Source organism: Callithrix jacchus, chromosome 7 (assembly GCF_049354715.1).
Source record: "Callithrix jacchus isolate 240 chromosome 7, calJac240_pri, whole genome shotgun sequence".
Classification (NCBI taxonomy): Eukaryota; Metazoa; Chordata; class Mammalia; order Primates; family Cebidae; genus Callithrix; species Callithrix jacchus.
In genome coordinates, this window is record NC_133508.1 from 135,257,048 (window position 1) to 135,277,329 (window position 20,282).

Here is a 20,282-nt window from a genome sequence, read left to right on the forward strand (position 1 = left end):
TTTCATGGACTCTTAAACCTGTGGGAGGAAGGTCAAGCTTGAACAGGTAGCTGCTATTAAGGAAGAGCTAATGAACGAGACAGAGGAAAAGGTTATTTAAATGTAATGAGTATTCGCAAAGAGATACAATTAGAAAATAAAAATAATAATTACTTGAACTAACAACAATGATTTTCACAGTTCTAAAATCAAACAGAGGAGGTAAAAAGGAGAGTAGCTACTGCTGAGAACGGAATTAACTGTCTGGATGACCAAAATGAAGGGACAAAGAAGGAAATTAGTGATAAAAGAAGTGATTTAGAGGAAGATCTGGGTGACATAACATGCAAAGAGAAGTAGTTCTAAACGGGGAAAAATTCAGCTTCTATCAAATAGAAGTGATAATCATGGAAATAACAGAATAAAAATTCTGTTGAAGAAGGCTGGTGCCTTTTGACTGAATGAGGTCACTAAGACTCAGACAGGATTAATTTTACAAAAAGCCACACACCTAGACATAATCAGGGAAAATGTCTGACCTCTAATGCTAATGAAATAATTCTTTCTTCTACTCAGAACAACAAATAGTTTTCTTACAAAAGAAAGATTATCCGACTATGTTATTAAAAGAAAATGACTGTGGTCCAAGAATCTTTATACCAGCCAATATAATGCTCAAATGTTAAGGAAAAAGGCACAATGGTTTTCAATATTCAAGAATTCAGAAAATATGCCACCCATGTACTGATATCTTATCTGAAGAAAATACTCAAGAAAGTACTCCCAATCTCATAAAAATTCTACCAGAAGTAAATCTCTTCTTTACAAGAAGAAAGAACAATACAGTGTTAATACAGTGAATAAACAGTGTTAAGCCACTTGTTTTAGTTTATGTGATGATAATCCTATAACTAAGACTTATAATAGAAATTATAAGACAGAGTTCTTAAAATTTATGTTTGTGTGTGTGGGTTTAATTAAAACCTGTAACTAAAAGTTTGCAGCTACTTGGTAAAACCCAAGAATTGTGGAGGAAAGAAAGAAGAAGTAAGACAGAAAGGATTTAAAAAATCTCTAAAAAGATACAGGGAGTACGGGTTCAGGAGTAAAATAGGCAAGTAGGCTGTCCCAGTGTGGTCGTTGTCATTATTGAACTGGATATACTAATTGAGAAATATTGCTTCACAAATTATTGTGAATAGCAGAAGAATGAAATTTCCAAATTAATAGAGCTTAAAAAAACTAAAAAGGGAAAAATCCAACAAGGTAAATGAACACTAAACACAAAATATGAAAATAATAAGTAAATAAATCATTTACCACTATATATGTTAATGGGATGAATTACACATCAAAATAAAAGATATTAAGATTGGATTTTTTTTAAAAAAAGAACTAAAATAGAGAAAAGAACAAAAAAAGAATGTAGGAATAGCAATATTAATGTTAAGAAAACAATGAAAACTCAGGTCAAAGCACTAACAAAGGTAAGAAGTGATATAATGATTATAGGCATAATTCTCAAAGCTTTATGCATAAACTACATGTCAAACAAGATAAGGCATACAGGAAAAGAGTGAGAAACATCACAAAAACACAACCAAGGCCAGGCATGGTGGCTCCACACTTTGGGAGGCCAAGGTAGGAGGACTACTTTAGCCCAGGAGCTCAAGAACACCCTGGGCAACATAGGGAGACTCTGTCTCCACATGTATTTACTCTTACTTTTTGTATTGTTAAGAAAAATAAGAAAAAATTAGCCAGGTGTGGTGATGTGTGCCTGTGGTCCCAGCTACTTCTGGGAGGCAGAGGTGGGAGGATCCCTTGAGCCCAGGAAGTTGAGGTTGCTATGAGCTGCGATCAGGCCACTACACTTCAACTTGGGCAACAGAGACCCTATTTCAAAAAATAAAATAAAAACACAACAATAATGGAAAATTTTAATAGGTATTTTTTAGATTTTGACTGAAAATAGATTCAATTTTGTCAGATTGAAAATAGCAAGTACGTAGACAAGCTGAGTGTTACAATTAACTAGCTTGATTTAATAGATAATTGTGAAATTATGTAGCAATATACATAGCACATGCATTTTTCTCATATACTCATGTGAATTACTTGACATACAGTTGCCAAAACTTGGCAATTTCCCCCAAAATAGCTGTTTTATACATTGGGTTCTTTGACTAGAATTTAATAAATCTAAACCAATAGATGATCTCTGCTATTGGTTAGCAGATTATAATAGATTATAACCAATCTCTGCTATTGGTTAGCAGATTATAATAGATGATCCACTGCTTACATTGGCAGGAAAGTGACAATAAAGGCTAGTTACCAAGAGAAATTGATGAAGGGGTACCATGACATCAGGTCCTTGTCTCTGGCCTTTCCCCATGTCAGGAGTACTGCCATTCCTGTGATTTGGCTCTGAGTCAACAATTACCCTAACTGGGCTTAGACTAGTTTGTCTTCCTTTCTGTTTATTCCAAAAATGAAATGATTGAGTCTCTTTTTTGCTCCCTCTCTCTCTGTCTCTCTCTACATATACATGCAGACATATACACTGAATTCATACAAATACCTTCAATTATATCAAGTTGAATTGCAAAGACCCTAATTTACTGCAGATATGCTCAGATTGATATTTCTACGCCAAGACTTGACAAGTTTGATTTTTTTCTCATGAATCCTTCTCTCTCCTAAAATAATATAATTTAAGGAGCAGATCTCCTGAATACATGATATACATAGGAACCCATGGAATTTTCATATCTCTAAATTCTTTTACTGAGCAGAGACCATATCATTAAAGAGGAACATTTCAAGTTCCCTAGGTTAGCATTTTTAAAAGGTGAAATTTATGCCAAAAACTTTTTAGTTTTACCTGACCAAGTTAAGGATCCTTATTTCCTTTATATCAAAGCAGAGAATCATGATGACCTGATAAGAACAGCTGGCTCTCTGGTCAGCCATGTTATCACTTTGTTTTTCTCCTTAAGGAAGATTAGCATTTCCTTTTCTATCGCTAGTGTTCTAGTCTTTCCTAGAGAAAGTCTAACTGAGTGTTGTTCCAGACTCAATTCCATGTTGAGTGACATCAGGTTGGCAGCTTGAAATTGACTATGGTGATAGAATTTATAAAAGAGAAATCAGCAAATGCTACAAATAGAGGATTTGTTTTCAGGAGAACTGCTTTACCAGTATAGTACTTGTTTTGTCCCAGGTAGCTGATCTAAAGAATCTCATACTCTATCTAGTGGGAAGAAATAAACTAGAGAAAAGACATGTTAAAAATTGATTATGTTCCTCTTGGGTAAATAAATGAATTTATTTCAGAGAAGTATAATTTTTTTAGAAAAATAATGGAGTCCTTAAACTAATATATTTGGAAAATGTTAAGTGTGAAAAATTGTCTTATAAAATTATAAGCTGAGAAAAAATAGTACTTTTCCTTAAGGCAAGTTAAAAACATGATCTTGTCTACTTTCTTCTTTTTAATCTCCTATCTCCTTGTAGTATTGAATCTTTCTGGTTTCTACTTCCAAAAGCAACTAATTTAATTTTTCAAGGGATGGTTGGATTGGCATTTCAGTGAATAAAAATATTTCATATTATGCCTTAATAAAACTTGTAAACCTGTTATTATTAGAAGGGAAAAATACTAAGGCATTTTCTTTCTAGTAAAGCACTGAAACATTCTTATTATTTCATATAGCTTTACAATGATAAGCAAAGTCAACTGATCCTCTTAGTGGAATTAATCAATGCACAGCCAATTATAATTAGCATTAGGTTCAGAGTTGACAAATATGCATATCAAAGTCATGTATGGAAACTTGAACTGAAACCCCTTAATTTACATTCCCCAAATGTCCAGAAAAATAAGAAAAGTAAAGACAAAGTCAAAACTGAGCATGGAAAGTTTACCACTGATGAATGTCCAGAGTCTAAAAGATACATTTTTGTTGGGAGTTGAAGTTGTGATAGGAGGGCTGCCCGTGGCATGCAGGGCTCTGGCTTCAAGGATTTTTGAACTGTTTTTATTTAGTGGCCTTTGCAATTACTGGCCTTGCTAGCTCCTGAAGGAGCTTATCATCACTCCCCCTTAACACTTACTATCACTACCACTTTGAGAAGAACAATTCAATTTATTTTTATGACAGAGCCCAATTTTTGAGCTCTGGATGGTCTGCTGCATCTCCTGCGTTTGACTTAAAATTTCATGTGTTAAAAAAAATCAAACAAACAAACAAAAAACAAAAAAAGCCTTTAAAGAATACTGTGCACCAGTACATTTCCTTAATGTTAGAAAAGTCTTTTGAGATTCTTGTGTGTGTGTGTGTGTGTGTGTGTGTGTGAGTGTTTAATTGTCCCAGCTATCTTCTATGAACTGAGAAAGGCCTTCTTTTGTTTGAATGTGACAGATCAGTTAGAACTGTGGCAACTACCATTTATAGCTATTGATTTCAATGTGACATTAAAGGCTCCAAATTCAACCATTATTCTCTTCAATTGTCACAAACAAAGGTTAATAATAGTTGAGTTTGGACTGAAGGAATCAAGTAAAGATTGCCAACTGAAATTACACATTGTTTATCTCTGAGGCACAAGTCAGTATGAGGGTCTCTGGTCCCCAGGTTGCCCATATATTATCTTCATTTAAAAAATATGCCTTTTTCTAAAAGTAATATTCAAAATAAAGAAAATGAAAGTGTAGTATAAGAAATCATGCTATTTAAAATAAATAATTTAAAAAATATATTTGTCTTTGCACAGAGTAAAAACATTTTGTTTTGTTGCTTCTATAGCAGCAAAGTAATGTTTCTCATAACTGTAAAGAGTGGTATGCAGCATGATTACACAATATTTCAATTCTTTAGTTCATGCAGAGGTTACCAGCTAGAGGGTAAAAAGGTTTGATTAGGTTTATGTCTTCCATGATAAATTTTTTAAAAAAGCATACACCTCCTTTAATATATAAGTGCTAAACCTACAAATGGCTTTCTTTAGTGGTCAGGTATGAAAGAACAAAGTCCCTTTACCACAATAAATAGGCAGAAAATAGCTAGTGAGACATTATAAATCTTCACAAAAGCAATGCCAAGTTAAAAATGTCTATAAAGACTTTAAAAATTTAACTTGTTTATATTTATATCATGATTTACTACCTATTTACTCCAATGGTAAATGGTAGGTAGTTTCATGTGCTGTTTCCATGGTAAAGCTTCTTAAACAAGTATCTTTTAAAAAAAATTTACTCTAATAATTGTAATTATTATTAATTAATGCATCATAATTCAGTATTTACATAGAACTGCAAAATTATACTAATTAGTGAAAACTAGCCATTTTAAACTATTTTATAAAAAGGAATCCTAGATTAAGTAAATGAATTGAGAATAATTTATTCTTGGTCATTATTTCTTCAAAATAAAAAAAAATAATAAAGGGAGAGAGAGAGAGAACCTTGCCAGAAGATAACCTGTACTTGATAGTAACCATTCTAAGAAATTCTAGAAATAGGGCAATTGAATGTCTATCTTTGAATAAACAGAGCAACATTCAGGGCCAAGTTAGTGCTCTGCAGTACTACTTCATAACTCCTAGAATAACAGAAACGATAGGAAAATTACTTTAAATAGAGTCACATCCTGTGTACTCAAATGTAAATATATACTTTAAAAATGTCACTTATTGAGATTGGTTATATTTTAAAACACACAAGTGTTAAGAATTGTTTATATATAGATAATTGTACAAAGAAAATGAAATTTCTACTTTCCAAGTACCAGAGATTCTAAACACTAGTAGTGTTGGTGTGTATTCTTTTCATTTTTTTAACTCTATGTTTTTATAGGTACATCTTTATATAATACATGTACTATTATTTTAACATTCAATTGTTTGCTCTCTTTACATTATATATATCACACTACACACACACACACAAACATCACATTGATATATGTGAAACTTGCTTTTTAATTCTTTTCCCTTTCATTAAGAAATAGGGATGTATCTCATTGTTTTTTATAGTGGCAGAGTATCCCATTGCATACAAGCCATAAGTTTCTCAACATTCCTTAAAGATGAACATTTGTTTCCAGTTGTGTTATTAAAAATAGTGCTAACTTGAACTACATTAAACATGTTTATGCATGTACTGTAATTTTTATAGGAGAGATTCTTAGAATTTGCCTGCTGGGTCTAAAAGTATATGCCCTGAAATTTACTTAGATGCTGCAAAATGCTTTTCCAAAGAGTGGTACTACTTCACTTTCCACTAATAAAATATAAAAGTGCCTGCTTCTCCATCCTTTCTATAGCACCTAATGGTTATCACTCTTTGCCAAAATAGTTGGTGAAACATGTAATATCTATGTTGGCTTAATCTGTATTTCCATCTGACCAGCTGGGCTGGATATCTTTTCAGCTTTACTGACCATTGGTAATTCTGCTTCTTTGAATTGTCTATCCATTTTTAAAAATCTGGATTGTTTGTCATTTTCTTAGCATTTGGCTAAAAATATTTTTTCCTAATGTCCCATTTTCCCCTGCTTACACGAAGAGTGCACGGCTCATTTTAGAAAATACATATGGACAAAAAGAAGATGAAAACTGCCCATAATATTTTTGGCATATATTCTGACATTGGTGTTAATGACGAGATGGAATCATGCTGCCCATTCTATTTGTCACTGCTTCTCTTCACTCAACAAAATAGGCTCAACATTTTTCATATACCCTTAAATGTTCATTCGCAGCTATGCTTTTCAAACTTTGTCATCAAATTGAAACAATAATAAGAAAACATTGAAATTCTTTCACCAAGCAAAATTTCATTTTGAAAACACAAAAATGGAATCAAAGTGAATGGCTCAATCATCTTTCCCTCATAACTCATATCCTAGGGTAGATAATGGTGACTGGTGGGATGTAAGAAAATGCTTTTTAGTTGACATGTAGAAAACAGCAGGAAGAAAAGTGATGGGTACCTCAATTGCAATTATGTGTGTAAACAGGCTCTACTCTTAGAAATATTCTAGTCTTCACTACTAGAATATTCACTTCAACTCCATGAGGTGAGTGCTGTTATCAACCCAATTTACAGAAGACAAAATGAGTGCCAAGTCACTTGCTTATATATGCATACATAAATACATTTATATGCATATATATGCACTTATATGCACATATGCATAGTATGCTTAGCATTGGAATTCAGCAATCCAGTTCTGAAATATATGCTCCTAATCACTATGAAACCTGCCTAATAGAGGTACAAAAACAACATTTACACTTGGTTCATATTTTTTTAATGATTGTTTCTGAAGACCTTCCCAACATGTTGCAAGAATTGTAAAAATAGGTTTAAAATTTTATTTAATACAGTAAAAGCAAAAGCATATTTATAATACATATATTATGTAAAATAAGTTTAAAATTCTAATTCCTTTGCTTTTAAAAAAGTTTTACCATATACACTCCTATCTCCAAAGAACATATAATTTAGTATTATTTTTTTTTCTTTTATTTTTTGAGATGGAGTCTCACCCTGTCACCCAGGCTGAATGCAGTGGCACAATCTCGGCTCACTGCAACTTCCGCCTCCAGGGTTCAAGAGATTCTCCAACCTCAGCCTCCCAAGTAGCTGGGACTAAGGGAGTGTGTGACCATGCCTGGCTAATTTTTTTGTATTTTTAGTAGAGATGGGATTTCATCATGTTAGCTAGGATGGTCTTGATCTCCTGACCTCGTGATCTGCCTGCCTCAGGCTCTCAAAGTGCTGGGATTACAGGTGTGAGCCACCACACCTGGCCAGTATTAAATGTTTTCATCTTCCACATACATGAAATAATACTCTTCCTTATTCTCAGCAACTTCCTTTGTCAATTTGACATTATATTACAGAGATTTATTTATGTTTTTGCATATAGCCATATATCATTCATTTTTTATTGCTACATAGTATTCTGCTGTATAATTACAAGTCTTTCTATCTCTTTTACCATAAATGGGCATTTGTTTGCTTCTAGCTTCTATATTATTACTATATCTTCTCTTAAATTTGGTTGTTTCTAGTTTTTATATTACTACTATGTCTTCTCTTGCTCAATCCTTTTTAAAATTTTTATATTGAGTTTTGTCTTTTTCTTCGAATTTGAAGAAATTAAGAAATTCTAAATATCACTCTTCTGTCAGCCATTTATAGAACAAATGTTTATTCCTAATTCATATCTTGTCTTTTCATTTTCCTCATGGCATTTTTTGATCAACAAATTTTAACAAATGTTTATGATTGTGTATTTTCTGATTTGTTTAAAGAATCCCTATAGATTATAGGGTCAATAAGGCATTTTTCAATATTGTTTTTGAAACATTTACCGTACGGCTTATCAGATTCAGATCTACTTAAACTTGATTTTTATGTATAGATAGTAATTGTCCTACTACTGTTTAGTTAATAGTTCAAAATTTTCTCACTGATTTGTAAAGATAGCTCAGGCAAATATCAAGCTCCATATCTGTCTGGGTACCTTTATTCTGTGTTCTGTGAGTTTGTCCAATTTATCTAACACTGTGACAAAAACCCCTATCTTAAGAGCTATAGTTTTATAAGAATTGTTAAAAGTGGTTATGGCCAAGTTAATACATGTTAAGTGCTTAGAACAATGTCTAGCATAAAATAAATGCTATATAACATGGATGAATCTGGAAACCATCATTCTCAGCAAACTGACACAAGAACAGAAAACCAAACACCGCATGTTCTCACTCATAAGTGGGTGTTGAACAATGAGAACATGTGGACACAGGGAGAGGAACATCACACACTGCGGTCAGTTGGCGATGCTAGGGGAGGGACAGCAGGGGCAGGGAGAGGGTGAGGAGGGATAAAGAGGGGAGAAATACCAGATATAGATGATGGAGGGATGAAGAAGGCAGCAGACCACCTTGCCATGTATGTACCTATGCAACAATCCTGTATGGTATGCACATGTACCCCAGAACCTTTAAATTTTTCTTTTATTATTATTATTGAATGCCTTGGTGATTTGGGGTCCTTTTAACATCCATATAAATCTATAGATTAGTGCACTCTTTTGAATTTTTTTTTGTAGATCATCAAAAGGTAACATAAAAAAAGTCAAATAATGTCATTTTTCCCAATCTTGACATTATTATTTTTTATCTCTTTATTTTAAATTCATTTTTCTAGCCTTACTGCATTGGCATTGTGTATCTAGCACAATGTCAAATCGATATGCTAACAGGACGCACCCTTATTTTGTTTCTGATTTTAAAGACATGCATACCACATTTCACTATTAAGTTTGATGTTTGCAGCAGATATTTTGCAAACATCTTTGATCACTTTAAGGGAGCTAGCTCCTTATTCATAATTTTCTAAGATGTTAAATGGATTTTGAGTTTTACCAAACATTTTTTCTGTATCTAGTGAGATGATCATATGATTTTTCTGCTTTAACTTGTTAATATGATGAGTTACATGACATGATTTTTTTTTAGATTAAGCCAACCTGGATTTACTGAGATAAGCTCCATGTTGTCAGGTCATATTCATCTTTTTAATCTTTTAATATGTTGCTGGATTCAGCATGCTAACATTTTGTTTGGTATCTTACATTGATGTTCATGAGTGAAACTTACCCATAATTTCTTCTCTTACACTAATCTTTCAATATCAAGGTTGTGCCAGTCTCATAAATTGAGGGAGTATTGTTTTTTTTTTTAAATTGACTGTTTTTTCAACTGACAGACAAAATTTTATGTATTTATCATGTATAACATGATGTTCTGAAGTATCTATACATTGTGATAGAACTAAATTGAGCTATTTATATGCAATATCTCACAGTCTTTGTTTTTTGTAGTGCGACCACAATAAACACTCTCAGGATTCTCAAGAATACAGTAGATTATTTTTTTTTTCTATAGTCTGTAATAGCTTAAAACCTTTCCTTCTGCGCCTCTGACTTTTTAAAGCCTGTTTGGAAGGCCAGCTTGTGCCTGTGTACTGAAAACCAATCTCGCTGGAATGCTGGTCAGCCATTCTACAGTTAAAATGGAAATTAGGAATCTTTTTGACTAATTAGGTTTCAAACAGCTTTTGCTTGTACGGTATATTCATGGATGTTAAGAAGGCATTGTTACAATTAAGGTTTCTGAGAAAATCCTTTCCAAGAGGATGTTTTCCATCAACAAACAGAAGAAAAATTAAATGCCCGATTAACAAGCATAATGTCCTCTTTAATAATTCTCAGCACTCTGGTAATTCTGTTAATATTACTGTGCTATCTACAGTTCTTTCCTTTTGTTTCATGTTCTGAATAATTCAATTAAAAGTCTGACAAAGCAATAACAAGGGATTGAATGTTGTTGAATTGTAATTTGAAATAAAAACATAAGCTCTTTGGGAACATTTACTTAAAATTCTGCAAAACCTTTTCAAGTATCTGAGATTGTTGCATTCTACAAAAGAAACAGTTAACTACTTAGCCAAGTTATCCTGTTTCCTTTTTTGTACCCAATTTCAGTAAATAAGGAAAACACAGTTGTGTAAAACAATGAAATTCTTACAAAACAGACCACTTTGCTACTGGCTTACATGGAAGGAAGAACTATTCCTTGCCTTCCTTTTTCCTCAATTTTGAGGAAAAACAGTGGCACTGCTTGAGTAGTGAACAGCAGAACTGCCTGGAAGGCTCATCCACAAGGGCCTACAATTTCTATCCTTTTATCTGGAAAATATTATTATACAAGGTAATGTGAGGGAAATAAAAAAGAATGCAATGAAGACCTTGCCCTTAGAAAGTGGCCACTCTAGTAACAGAAATAAGACAAGAGTTTTCATGTGTGACACAATCTCATGCAGTTGGTGGACAGAAGGCAGCCAGAAGGTATGGCAAGGAGAATATTGATCCAGCTGTTAACACCCTAGGATTTAACTCCTCCTTCCCCAATATAGACACAATTCTGCTTCAGTTCTCCGAGCTGTCATCGGAATTCATGATAAGGAAAGACACATGAGGAAATCACTTATTCTGACATCAAGATGAAAAGCAAGTAATATAACCTGGTGTCATTTTACAGAAAGGCTTTGGAGTAGTGATGAAGTGTACAGTACTGTAGTACAGAAATCTGTGGCCAATTTCTGGTTGCAGAGTTTCGGACAAGTTACTTTTCTGTGCCTCAGTTGCCTGATCTAGAAAGTGAAATAATAGTAGTACTAGCTCAGAGGGTTGTTTGAGGATTAAATGATATAATCAACTTAAAATGTTAACCATTTCCTGGTATACAATAAGCTTTCAAAAAATTAGAGCCATTTATCATCAATGTGAGCCAATCCCACAAGTTCTTATTAAAGAAAGTGGCAATGATTCTAAGAGAATAATAAAAAAAATCATGCTGCAGACTCAAACAAGAAAAACACTAAGTAAGCAAAAAGATAAGAAATATGTAATTAAAGAAACAGAAAGATCAAGTTAATTATGAGAACATATTAAATAAAATTCAGTGAGAGAAACCAGTCTCAGAGCTGAAGACCATTCCTCTTATGGGCTTGGAAACAGAGAGAGGTAGGAGGGAAAAAGAAGGTGACCAAAGAAAAAGGAAGCAAGCCATGGTAACATTGAAATCTCCTTTTGGCCGGGCATGGTGGCTCACGCCTGTAATCCAAGCACTTTGGAGGCCAAGGTGGGCGGATCACCTGAGGTTGGGAGTTCAGGACAAGCCTGACCAACATGGTGAAATCCCGTCTTAAAAAAAAAAAAGAAATCTCCTTTTTAAGTAGAAAGAATTAAACTGTCTTATAACACTGGCTGGGATACAGGTGGTAAGGAGGAAGATATTAAATACTCAAACCATAGGCTTTTGTTCAAAATGCCTAATTTAAACAGTTTTCTAATCTGAAGTTTAGTACTATATACAACTGATATTAAAAATAATCTAGTCCTTATGATTTACTTACATTCTTTCTATGCCTACAATTTGTAATGGAATGTGGGTGACTTGTAATGTTTTTATATTTACTCCACATATAAGACTGAACTTTTGTAGGCAGCCATTCCATTTGACGAATCCACGAAAGTGACCTAAAAGTTTAGGTTACAGGGGACAGTGAAATAAATTAATTGATATATTAATAGCTTATTATTAAAGCAGCTGTGTTTAAAGGTGACAGGTTTTGTATTAAAACTGGCACTAGTTAAGCACAGCCAGAATAGTGCTACAAATATTAATAATGCTATGAGTCATAAAATCAGAAAAAAATTAAAAACATCTGACAGAGCTGTTCAGGGTTGTTTTATATACTGACTTTAAAATATAGAAATTTACCCAAGTGTTTATGTTATAACTGGAATCTTGTCAATAGAAATGCAATGGGAGATTCAACAGCAATTGATGCTGTGCACTTTTAAAAATGAGTGTGCTACGTCAAAGACTTCTGAAGTGGGAGCAGGGCCTGACCAAGGCTGAGCCCTTTAGTAATGAAATGAATGAAACTGGATACGGTGAACTTACAGAAAAGCCACTGTGTTTGATGGAATTGGCTACAGGAAATCGCGGCCTTCAGGAAAAATCTGTGGGAGGTTTTCTGAACTTTGTATTTCCTATTCAGTCACCACAATTTCCCTGTGACATCCTTTAAGGACACAAGTGTCCTTGTTATCACATTTACTTATTTATTTTCTGTTTATTATTCTCTTTCACATCTTCATAGCTTCTTATATCTGTTCCTCCCTCTTCTCCAAAGTGAGAAGAAAATTATTAAAAATTGGAAGCCTGAAATACGTAAGATCTAACATGAACATTCTACTGCATCTGGAAGCTGACAGAGCAGCTGACTTATTCTTGCAGGTGCTTAAAATGAACTATATGACAAGTTGGAGAGTTTACTCTGAAAGCCCAATTAGTAAAAATAAAATAAGAGAAGTTGTTCCCATGGCATTTGCAAAATCATATTAAAAGAACCAATGTTTCATTTAAAAATAAGCCTGACATAGGAAAAAGGTAAGGTGCAGAATTCAAAGTGGCAAGAAAACAAAATAATAAACCATGGAATGAAAGAAACACTGAACTGGAAATGTAAAGATACAAGGGCAAGGGGAAAGATTACAATTACAAAGAACAGAAAAACAGAGATAGAAGAAATCATGTCTGTGGTAGAAAACAGTAAACTAAGTGTTTTGAGCTACTACAGCAATTCTTATTTAAAATAATAACTACAACAAAAATAAAAACAGTATTAACCTTAGAATACAGTGAGAAAAAAATGGAGAATTAACAAACACAATAGAGAAACAAAATCAAAAGTGTTTCAGGAGAAACAGGATTAGAGAAGAGAATGTTTATAAAAGAGGAAATCAGTCAGGCAAATAAAAGCAAGTGGAGAAAAACATTTAAAAGGAACAAAGAACTCAATACTGTGAAAGAATCCAATTGCAGATTTTGATGTAACCCACTTATATTTTATAACTATACATATGAATCCAATTACATTCAGCTATTGCAAGTATTACAAAACTTGTAGCCATATCAGAGGTGAGAATTATTGTTTTTATTTCATTATAACTCTGACACAAAAAGGGGGCTAAAGAATCTGGCACATTCTTGGGTATTCACTGCCAAGGAGGTTTGAACTTTCTAATATGATGCAGTAAGATTTTCAAGCAGAAAAATTGTAAGTCCTTCTAAAATAACTCTAAATAAAAAGAAGTAGCTCTAGACCCACAGGGATCAAAGAAGTAAAAGTGGAGGAGGTCAGATAGCAAGTGCCCATGTGGCATGTCCACACTAAGAGGAAAGATAAATTGGGAAAGATGGATGTGACCAACTAAAGAGTATAAAACACTGAATGAAACCTAAAATGATGATGCCTGGTGTCCCTAACATCTGCACAATGCCTGCTACATAATAGTTGCTCAATTAGTAACTACTGAATTAAATTAATCAGTGAATTAATTAAATTCCACTTCATGGAACTGTCTTTTCAGGATGTACTCGTCAGTGGGAAACAATGAAGGAATGAGCAGATAGCTGGATTTACAAGAAATATGTCAAAAAGTTGTCACTTTGGAAAAGACTGCTTTTGGAGGAGAGATGAAAATATTGAATAATCTGAAATAGTAAAAACACAGATTCTATGTGAACTGCTCTACAGGGAAGAAATAGGTCTGCACTGTTCTCAAAAAAAAAAGAAAAGAAAAGAAAAAAGAAAAACACTATTCTTCTGGTTGTTTGATTTTTTTTTCCTTCCCTACTTTGTGGGATGATGTTTGATTGTTTTTTTTTGCCATCAGGCTTGGCACTCCTCTGGACATGTGTTTGGGATTCTTGGAACCAAAATGAATAGTACATACAGTAAAGTGCACCTTTCATGAAGGGAAAATGACAACTACATAACACCATGTAAAAGAATGCAGACAAAAAGAGAATTTGTTTTTCTGTATTGTATGAGACAATAAGGCGGAAAGAGAAAGAAAGTAAGGCAAACGACGCATGACAGAAAGGGGAACAAGGCTCAGAACACACAAGATCAAGCAAGGGGGGTGGGGGAGCCCACGAAGGCAGAAACAAGGTAACAAAAAGGACAAAACCAGCAGTAGAAAAGAACTGTCAGACACAAAACCCTCAAAACAATAGATAGGAAAAAAAGGAACAAGATGACAGGAAAAGAGCAGCATGGAATCTGGTAAGAAAAAGAAACAAAAATTTCAAATAATGGATTTTCTAACACCCCCGCTGTTCCTCCAGTGCATTGTGTCACAGTCTCACAGAGCAGTGCATAATTTATTATGGTCACTCGCTGCCAGGCTGCTATAAAGGGCAATAGCTATATGAAAATACTCCCCACCGCCTGGATGGCTTAATGATCTACCCTTTGTAGAGGGGCAGGGCTGTGGAATGGCAGGCAAGGGCAGGAGGAGCTGGGCTGGGTGGTGCTCTGCATATTTAGAGCTTTCTCACCATTTGAAGAAAGGGTGCATTAACTCTCAAGGCACCTCAGTGGGGAATTTTCCCCTCTTAAAGCTTCTCCTAAATAATCACCTTCTGAGCAGTTTCTTAATGTCTAATACTGCATATACCCTCCTTTATGGCAGGGGTCATGTAAAAGTTGTCAAAAACTGAAAAAGGGATTTTAAAAATAAAATATGACTTTGACAACATTAATAACTGGAAAGCTGCATTCTGTTTTCATCATGACTGGAGATTTTTTTTTTCAATGCTAGAGTTTCTCTTCAGAAATGAATTTTGAGTGCAGAAAAAGTTAAAAGTCTCAAAAAAAAAAAAAATAAAGACCATACAAATCGTTTTCAGCAATCATTTTCCAGAAACTGGCCTTTCCAGTAGTATTTATATAGAGGAACTTTCATAACTTCTACAAATAGCACTATCTTCAAACAGAAATGCATTATTAAGATATCTATCAATAATTTCTGTGATTGAGAAGGCCAGAGATTACTTCTTTAAAATTCTTCTTTGAGAGGCAATCACACCTGAGGGTCAGAAGCACAGGTTCTTGAGCCAGATAGCCAGGATCTGGGTCCATATGAGGCCATTTACTTGTCGTGTGACCCTGCCTTGTTACTTACACTTTTTGAGTTCCTTCATCTGTAAAATGGGAATAATAGTAGTAAATATATCATAGAGCTGCTGTGAGGATTAAATGAATTAGCCCTTGGCTGACAGCCTGGTAAACAAAAAGCAGGACAAGTGTCAGCTGTTGTACCGCTCTCAACAAAGCATGAGGCAACGTTAGAGCATTTGTAATCCAGAACTGTTCGCTGTTTTGTAATAGGCATAGAGACTGCTGAAGAGTGCATCCTTTAATTCCACAGGAGGCCAGGCGAGGCAGCACACTTTCTCTCTCTTTTCATCCTTGTATACGATCCTTGTTTACGGAGGATAATGGATGTATAAAAGGAAGTCACAGTCAGCTGTTTTAACATCTTTCATCCTCCAAACTCCTATAGTAAAATGCAAAATGCAAAAACTGCTCTTTCTTCAACAAAATGATTTTTGAGTTCCAAAGATGAAATATTTTGAAAAAGATGGTCCAGATCACAGGGAATGGCGGATAATATGCATATATAAGTAGTATGTAATTCTGGACAAACATATTTATGTTGGAGAAATCAGACATGTGAAGCTTAAAATAGTTGAAGGTGGAAAGATAGCAAAAAATCAGAACAAGTTATGGATTGTGGTCATAGAAGGAAGAAAATTAATTTGAAATGCAAGTTCTCAACTTAAAAAAAAATCAAGAACTACTTTCCTGGGTCATATTCAAGACAATCCTGCTTAGGATCTTCTCACTGCCGATGACATGAAAAGACACTTTGTGCCAAAGGTTAATTAATTCAATTATCCACTCATTCATTCTTTTGTTAATCTGTCTCCAAATTATTTACTGAATACCTGCCATGTGCCAGAATCACATTAATCCCTGGAGAGTCAATGGGGAACAAGTCACTCTTGTCTCAGTTTCTTTATTTATTAGTGGAGAAGATACTTTCTTCCCTCTCAAAGTTGATTGAGGAATGAATGTGATCCCATGTGTAGAAATAGGCACAATGCCTAGAATACAACGGGAACTGACTGAATAAATTCAGTTTCTATTCACCATTAAACTCATTTATGAATTTATCATCTTGGGATATATTTACATCATGATAACTATACTTTTATTGGAGTCACCTTAAAATCTACTTATTTACTGCTTAAAGGGAAACTGTATTTCACTTTATCTAAATCTATCATCTCAATAGAGATAATAGGTGTATGGTTAATATTCAAAATCTTTCTTTTTAATTTTTATTTGTCAATTATAGTTGAAAAATTATAGCTGTATATGAGTTACCAACTGATGTTAAAATTTATAAACACAATATATTCATTAAAATGAAGTCAAGTTAATTAACATATCCATTACCTAAAATACTTATTTTTCTGTGGTGAGAACATTTGAAATTTACTCTCTTAGCAGTTTTGATATGTACAATAAATGGTTATTTACTATATTCACCATGCTATATGATATATCGCATAGTAAAAAAAAACCCTTATTCTTCAATTGAGGCTTTATAACCTTCGTCATCTCCTCCCTATTCTTTGACCATCTTCTTCCTATCCTACCCACCACAAGCCTCTGGTGATCACCATCCTACTTCCTGTTTCTTTAGTTTTAGATTATTTCATTGTTTTAGAGTCCACATAAATGTGAGAACATGCAATATTTGTCTCTCTAGGTCTGCCTTCTTCATGTAACATAATGTTCTCCAGTCCACTTATATTGCTACAAATGACTAAATTACTTTCTTTTTTAAGGCTGAATAGTAGTCCATTGTGTATGTGTACATATATATTATATATCATATAATATATATAATATATATATAATATTTTCTTTATCATTCATCTGTTGATAGACACTTAGGTTGATTCCACAGTTACCAATTGTGAACAGTGCTGCAATGAACATAGATAGGCATGGAGACATTTCTTTGACAAACTGATTTCAAATCCATTGGGTAAATATCCAGAAATAGGATTGGTAGATCACATGGAAATTCTATTTTTAGTGTTTTTGGGAACTTTTACACAGTACAAACAATAATAATAAGCAAACTAATTTATATTCCCACCAACAGTGTGTCAGGGCTCCCTTTTCTCTGAATCTTCTCCAACACTCATTATCTGTTTTTTTTTTGATAAAAGCCATTCTGACAGGTGTGAGGTGATAGCTAATTGTGGTTTTACTTTGCATTTCCCTAGCGATTACCAATGTTGAGCATTTTTTCATATGCCTATTGGTCATTTGTATTACTTCTTTTAAGAAATGTCTATTCAGGTCCCTTACTCATTTTTTACTCAAATTATTTGTTTTCTTTTGAAAGAGTTGTTTAATTTCCTTATATATATTTGATATTAATCCCTTATCATATTTATGGCCCAAAAATATTTTCTTTCAATCTATGGGTTGTTTCTTCCCTCTGTTAATTGTTTCTCCTATGTTTTCTTCCAGTAGTTTTACAGTTTAAGGTCGTGTTTGAATATTTAATCCATTTTGATAAGACTTCCGTTAATGCTATGAGATAATGATCTGATTTCATTCTTCTGCACATGAATATACAGTTTTCACAACACTCTTTATTGAAGAGATGTCCTTTTTCCAATGGTTATACTTGGCACTCTTGCTTAGCATCCACTGACTACACATGAATGGTTTCACTACTGGGTTTTCTATTCTGTTCTACTGGTTAATTAGTCTATTCTTATGCCAATACCATGCTGTTTAAATTAGTATCACCTGGTAGTAGAATTGGAATCAATTAGTATAATGTTTACAGCTTACAGCTTCGTTCTTTTTACTTAGACTGACTTAGCTATTCAGGGTTTTTTTTTTTTATGGTTTCATACACATTTTAGAATTTTTTTATTTCTCCAAAAACTATATTAAATTTTCAGAGGTACTGCACTGATTGTGTATATTTCTTTGGGAGAGAATATGGACACTTTAACAAACGAATTCTTCTACGCCATGAACACAAGATATATTTCTATTTGTATTTTCTTCAATTTCTCTCATTCATGTTTTATGATGTTCAGTGTATGGGTAAGTCTCTCACCTCCTTGGTTAAATGGATTATTTTTGATTTCTTTTTCATATAGTTCGTTGTTAATGTACAGAAACATTATTGATTTTTGTTTATTGATTTTATATCTAGCATCTATACTGTATTCACTTATTAGTTCTAAGAGTGGTTTTCTTTTTGGTGGAATCTGTAGATTTTCTACATGTAAGATCATGTTAGTAAATAGCAACAATTTAACTTCTTTTCCTATTTGCATACCTTTTATTTCTTTCTCTTGTTGACTGATCTGGCAAGGACTTCCAGCACTATCTTTGTAAAATAGGTTTAGGGGATACAAATGCAGTTTTATTACATGGATATATTACATAACGGTGAAATCTGGGTTTTTTTGTGTAGCCATCACCCAAATAATACATATTGTACCCATTAAGTAGTTTCTCATACTTTTTCCCACCCTTCCACCCTTCCAAGTTTCCAATGACTATTATTTCCACTGTCCTTGTCCATGTGTACAAATTATTTAGCTCTTGCTTATGAGTGAGAATTTGTAGTATTTGACTTCTTGTTTCTGAGTTATTTCACTTAACATCATGACTTTTAGTTCCATCCATGTTGCTACAAAAGACATGATTTCATTCTTTTTATGTCTGAGTAGTATTCCACGGTGTGTGTATATACATATATATATACATATACATATACATATACATATACACACATATATATGTATATATACACATATATACATATACAAACATATATATGTATATATACACATATATACATATACCATGTGTGTATAACATATATGTGTGTGTATGCATGTGTATATACATATATATACACATATATACGTATATATGTGTATATATATGTATAAAATTCAATCATCTGTTTATGAACAATTAGCTTGATTCCATATCTTTGCTATTGTGAATTGTGCTACCACAAACATATCAGTGCAGGTAATCTTTTTCCTTTATATAATTTATTTTCCTTTGTGTAGGTACCCAGAAGTGGGATTGCTAGATCAAATGGTAATTCAACTTTTAGTTCTTTAAGAAAGGTCCATACTGTTTTCCGTAGAGGTTGTACTAATTTACCTTCCCACCAACAATGTGTAAGTGTTCCCTTTCCTCTGCATCCTTGTCAATATCTGATATTTTTGAATTTTTAGTAATAGCCATTCTGACTGGTGTAAGATGGTATCTCACTATGGTTTTAATTTGCATTTTTCTGATGATTAGTAATGTTGAACTTTTTTTATATGCCTTTTGGCAATTTGTGTGTCTTCTTCTAAAAAATGTGCTTGTCCTTTGCCTACTTGTTTAGTGGGGTTGTTATAGTTTTTTTTGTTTTTGTTTTTTGTATTGTTGAGATGTTTGAGTTCTTTGCTGATTCTAGATACTGGTCTTTTGCTGCAGGCAGTTTGTGAATGTTTTCTCTCATTCTGAAGGTTGCGTGTTCATGCTGTTATTAATTTTGTTGTGTGGAAGATTTTTGGTTTGAGTAACTCCTGTTTGTCTATTTTTGTTTTTGTTACATTTGCCTTTGAAGAAAATAGCTATGAATTATTTGCCAAGGACAATGTCCAAAGAGTTTTTCATAGGATTTTTTCTAGTATTTTTATAGTTTCAGGTCTTACAGCTAAGTCATTAATCCATCTTGAGCTAATTTTTC

The 20,282-nt window shown here is 33.4% G+C and overlaps 1 protein-coding gene across 4 annotated transcripts in view; it reads right to left on the bottom strand.

Moving 5' to 3' along the window:
• The window catches only part of DPYD (dihydropyrimidine dehydrogenase), an 895,784-nt gene that overhangs the window by 248,678 nt on the left and 626,824 nt on the right, over positions 1-20,282 (bottom strand). The gene's annotated exons all lie outside the window — the stretch shown is intronic.